Raw genomic sequence first — 6,378 nt, forward strand, 5'->3', positions numbered from 1 at the left:
AAATACAATCTACAAATAAAATCTATCTATGTGCACACACTGTTGCTGACGACGACGACGAGGGTGGAGGACAACGAGGATGGCTTGAGGTGATCTCTCGACAACGAGGATGCGACGGGGACGACGACGAGCGCTCTGACAAAGGGGACAACGATGAGCGCTCTGGTGAAGGGGACGACGAGCGCATGGCGATGGCAAGCGCTCCGGTGAAGGGGACGATGAGTGCACGATGACGGCGAGCGCTCCGATGAAGGGGACGACGAGCGCTCTGGTGAAGGGGACGACGAGCGCATGGCGTGGATCTGGGCCGCTGACGGAGATGGCGAGAGACTGGAGAGGCGCGTGGAGGCGGCGCGGTGGCTCTTGGGCGAAGAATGAAGACAATGGATGGGAGAAGAAGACGAGGCGATATATATTAGGGATCTTTAGTCCCGGGTGAAGCCACGGACTGGAACTAAAGGCCTTTAGTCCCGGGTGATGGTAAGAACCGGGACTAAAGGTCTAACCTTTAGTCCGGGGTGCATCCATTTAGTCCCGGGTGATGGTAAGAACCGGGACTAAAGGTCTGACCTTTAGTCCCGGGTGCATCCATGACCCGAGACTAAAGGTATTTTTTTGGTGGGCCGCGAAAACGTAGCCCACCTTTAGTCCCGGGTCGTTGATCGACCTGAGAGTAAAGGTGGGCTGCAGTTGGCTTCCTACCGGATCCAGAAGTTTTTCCTTTTTTTATATATTTCTTTTATATAAATATGCAGACAGTTATTAATCGCCTAATAAATAAAATATCATCCAAAAAATTATAATACAAATTCTTGGCATTCGTTTTGCATTATTATACACAACAAAAATTTGTAACCTATACTCTTTTGTTTTACTGTATAAATATTTAACATTGTGTAAATAATAATTACAATTTGCACCATGCAAAAATATACTACTTGATTAAAATCATTAAAACTATTACTTTTCGATAGGAAATAAGTTTTCACATCTTATTAACGTTGATCATTTGGTTTTTTATTACACATTCTCCACGGGAAATCCACCGTCAAGCAGAAAATTCATTTAAATCGTAGAAAATACGAAAACACGACAAAAAAATCTGAAGTCACAATTATTACATAATAGGTCTAATACATCACTATATATATCAAGCAGGCACAGCAGTGAACTTCTTCTTAATGTATATCCCTTGGTTATGATCGTGCCGTAACCATGGAGTATCCTCATTATTTAGCTGGATGCTTGGGTCTTTGTTCACTGTGAAGGATGGAATTCGGTCATCCTTTTCATAATCTTCTGATATGTCTGACTTGTCTTCAATTCCGACGATGTTTCTTTTCCCTGAAAGAACTATGTGGCGCTTTGGCTCAATGATTGGGTCGTTGTTGTTTTTCCCTCTTCGGTTTTGTAGACATGTCCTTGACATAGAACACCTGATTCACATCCTTAGCAAGGACGAACGGTTCGTCTTTGTACCCAATATTGTTGAGGTCCACGGTTGTCATTCCGTACTAGTTGTCGACTACTACCCCGCCTCCAGTCGCCTTTACCTATTAGCACTTGAACAAAGGTACCTTAAAAGTAGGTGCATAGTTTAGTTCCCATATCTCCTTTATGCGGCCATAATATGTTTGCTTATTTTTATTAGGGTCGGTGGCATCTATGCGGACACCACTGTTTTGGTTGGTGCTCATTTTATCTTGGGCTACTGTGTATAATGTATTCTCATTTATCTCGTACCCTTTGTATGTGAGGATATGCCATGATGGCTGTCTAGCCAACAAATACAGCTGGTCATCAACACTCTCATCACCCTGACATTCTTTTTGCAACCAGTCGCTGAAAGTTTCCATGTACTAACGCGTAATCCAAGCTTCAGACTTCCTTGAAAACTCAGATCAGAGCAACTCTTTATGTGTCTCGATATACGGTGTCACCAAGGAGGAGTTTTGCAGAACTATGTAGTGTGCTTTATTAAAATAATTGTCCTATGTACCAATATATATTTTCTTCCCTAGTGTCCTTTTTCCACTTAGTCTCCCCTCATGTCGTGATTCAGAAACACCAATCGGGTCAAGGTCAGGAATAAAGTCAACACAAAACTCAATGACCTCCTCTATTGCATAGCCCTTGGCGATGCTTCCTTCTGGACGAGCACGGTTGTAAACATATTTCTTTAGGACTCCCATGAACCTCTCAAAAGGGAACATGTTGTGTAGGAACACATGACCGAGAATGCTAATCTCCTTGACTAGGTGAACTAGAAGGTGTGTCATGATATTAAAGAAGGAAGGAGGGAACACCAACTCAAAGCTGACAAGACATTGAACCACATCATTCTATAGTTTAGCTAGATCCATTGGATCGATTGCATTCTGAGAAATTGCATTGAGGAATGCACATAGCTTCACAGTGGCTAGACGTACATTTGGAGGTAGAATTCCTCTTAATGCAACTAGAAGCAATTGTGTCATTAGCACATGGCAGTCATGAGACTTTAAGTTTAGGAATTTCTTCTCTAGCACATTTATTATACCCTTTATATTTGAGGAGAACCCAGATGGTACCTTGATGCTTGCTAGGCATTCAAACATGCTTTCTTTCTCTTCTTTGCTAAGAGTGTAGCTGGCAGGACTTAAGTAATGGCATCCATAATCTGTCTTCTCTGGATGTAGGTTGTCTCGTTCTTTTAAACACCACAGGTCCTATCGTGCTTCAAGTGTGTCCTTAGGCTTCCCATACACACCCATGAAGCCTAGCAGGTTCACATAAAAGATTCTTCGTCAGGTGCATCACGTTGATCGCGCTACGGACCTCTAGAACTTGCCAATAGGGTAGCTCCCAAAATATAGACTTCTTCTTCCACATGGGTGCATGACCGTCGGCGTTGTTCGGAACAGGTTCGCTGCCATATGCCTTTCCAAATACTATTTTCACATCCTTGACCATATTGAGTACATCCTCACCAATTCGGTTGCCTAGCTTGGTCTGGTGGTCTGCCTTACCTTTAAAATGCTTGTCTTTCTTTCTTAGGAGGTGATTCGTAGGAAGAAATCAACGATGACCAAGGTACACGACCTTTCAACATTTTTCAAGAATATACCTTTAATGTCATCGAAACAGTGCGTGCATATATTATATCCCTTGTTTAATTGTCCTGAAAGATTACTTAGAGTAGGCCAATCATTGATTGTTACGAACAACAATGCTCGTAGGTCAAAGTGCTCCTGTTTGTGCTCATCCCACACACGTACACCTGGTCTGTTCTATAAAATTAGAAGTTCTTCAACTAGTGGCCTCAGGTACACATCGATGTCGTTGCTAGGTCACCTTAGGCCTTGGATAAGCACTGACATCATAATAAACTTACGCTTCATGCATAACCGGGGAGGAAGGTTGTAGATACATAGAGTAACAGGCCAAGTGCTATGACTACTGCTTTGCTACTCGAAAGGATTCATACCATCCGTACTTAAAGCAAACCTTAAGTTTCTTGCGTCATTTACAAACTTCGAAAATTCTCTATCGATTGCTCTCCACTGGGACCCATTAGCAGGGTGTCTCAACATATTGTCTACCTTACGGTCTTCTTTATGCCATCGCAACAACTTTGCATAGTCTTTGTTTCTGAACAGACGTTTCAAGCGTGGTATTATAGGAGCATACCACATAATCTTGACAGGGATTTTCTTCGTGGGACGTTCGCCCTCAACATCACCAGGGTCGTCTCGCCTGATCTTATACCGCGATGCATGACATATCGGGCATGCATCTAACTTCTCGTACTCCTCACCACGGTAGAGGATGCAGTCATTAGGATATGCATGTATCTTTTGGATTTCTAATCCCAAAGGGCAGACTATCTGTTTTGCTTCGTATGTAGTGACGGGCAATTCGTTATCCTTCGGAAGCATCTTCTTTTGGATTTTCAGTAACTTCCCAAATCCCTTGTCAGATATACCATTCTTTGTCTTCCATTGCAGCAATTCTAGTGTGGTATCCAACTTTTTCTGTCCCGCATCACAAGTTGGGTATAGTAATTTCTTGTGATCCTCTAGCATGCGCTCGAACTTGATCTTCTCATTTTCACTTTTACATTCTCTTTGTGCGCCACGAATGGCCTGACCAAGATCATCAGCAGGCTCATCTTTTGCCACTACCTCTTCTTTAGCTTTCCCCATTGCAGTATCATTGAAGGCACCATATTCAGCAATAATGTCATCATTGTCCCATTATTCTTCATCACCTTCTTCTATTACAACCCCGATTTCTCTATGTTTCGTCCAACAAATATAGTTTGGCATGAAACCCGACTTAAATAAGTGTGAATGAAGACTCCTTGTGATAAGTACAGGCCCGATCTTCCGAGAGGTAGCCGGTAAGTTCGATTTGTGGAGATCTCGACGTTGGCGATTCGGCTTCAAATCAGACACGATTCGAACCCTGCAACCGTTATACCACTACTCCGTTGGTTATCAACCAAGCACAACTTGATTGACCTCGCCAAGAAGGCTTTTTCTGCAAGCGAATCGAAGAGCACAAGCAAGAAGGTAAAACACGCAATCTGAAATTACAAATATGAATGACGCGAATTTCAATAGAGGATTCAAGAACTCGGTTCTAAAGGACTAATCGACACAGTGGAGAAGATCAAGAACGGGGGCCCTAGATCACTGTAAAAGGATTTGTCACCACAGTTACAATGAACGATTTAGTTTCTCGATGGAAAACTAAACTCTAAACAAAACTCAATTGTGTAGCAGCGGCAGCGGCTGTGTTTATAGTCTAAGACTCGACCTAGGGTTGGGGACGGCCAGGGGTTGGGCGCCCACAACTTAGGCTTAAGGCCCGACACGATACATGGCCAAGTTGGCCCAAATAGGTGACGCAGCACCTTACCGTGGTCACACAGAATGATCCACGGACCTTCTGGAGCTGGGACCAGATCCAAAATAACGGCGTCGTCGTCCCCTTTCCAACGCATCTAAGAACGGCCCGTTTCGATGTCGTATGAGAAAGTTATGACCGAAACAGTGACGACGTGTCTGCTGAATCCGAGGGTGACGTGGCAGCTGAGTTGGGAACGAATTGCAACTTAGGGAAGACCATGGCGTCGGTGTGTCCAGCGTGGCGATGTCCTCATCATCCTCCCCTTCTCGAATTAGAGTCGTCCTCGACTCCATCTTGGCGATGTCCTCATCACCTTGAGCTAGCATATTCCTTCACATTCTTATATATGGCACATGTGCAGCACATGAAATCATCGCGTTTGTTTGCCTCGGCCACACGTAAGAAAGAATGCACGCCCTCAATGAACTCTTGGGAGCGGCGATCAGCATTGTACATTCAATGCCGGCTCATCTGCATTACATGACATACATAGCATATTAAAACATAGAACATAATTAGTTAATTATAAGGCATGTATGCCACCACACAAGATATTAATTTATGAAAGTCTCGCTACAATGTAGATAATCCCAACTAATAGTAAAAAAACTAAAGCTAAAATGCACTTCAGCATCCTAAGGATTTCACGACCAATCCTAACTAAAACAGACAGATCATGTGTTTGTTCAACATCTATGAGCTTCTTCCGCAGGATCACTGCCTCATCAGCCGCCATAGCCGCCTGTGCAAGAGAGTTTTGCACATGTTCAACATACTCTTCCTCCCAGTACCAGCTTGAACATCCAGTGCCATTCCACTGAAATTAAAACAAAAAATTAGAACTTTAATTATAATCATCATGAAAATAAGTATAAATTAACCATAATCATCAAATTCGATAAAATAACTTACATTGTGATTTGGACACTTGTAGAAGATACGGCCTTTGTTGGGACACTCCTTTCTCACCCGGTACTTCATCACAATCTTCTCCTCACACTTGCCGCATGCAATGAGAGGGAGGTCCGGCCTCAGTCGCTTTGGAACCCGATGAGAGGCCGAGGACCCAGAAGCAGTTGTCATCTACTCTCTATACTCATTTTTAATATAATATAAATTTCTCATTTTATAAACAAATAAAATTAAAAAAACTCTAAAATTCTCTATATCTCTAAACCATGAAGTTTGCTATGCATGCTAGAAATGAAACTGAATACTAGTTTTGAATAACTACTTTAACCTTTCTTCATCCAAAGATGCAAACTTTAAAGTGATTTTGAGCTTAAATGACTTACAAATAAAAAAAATTCCACCATAAAAAACCACATATATCTATTCTACAAAATGAGATATGCTACTGATGAAATATGAGAGTATAAATGAGCTTAAATGACGAATCGAAGAAAATCTTGTGATTATCGGCGATGAGGAAGAAGAGAGATCGGCGATGAAGCAAGAAAACACTAAGCTCAAAGTGGCTCGGGC

Source organism: Miscanthus floridulus, chromosome 1, assembly GCF_019320115.1.
Source record: "Miscanthus floridulus cultivar M001 chromosome 1, ASM1932011v1, whole genome shotgun sequence".
Classification (NCBI taxonomy): Eukaryota; Viridiplantae; Streptophyta; class Magnoliopsida; order Poales; family Poaceae; genus Miscanthus; species Miscanthus floridulus.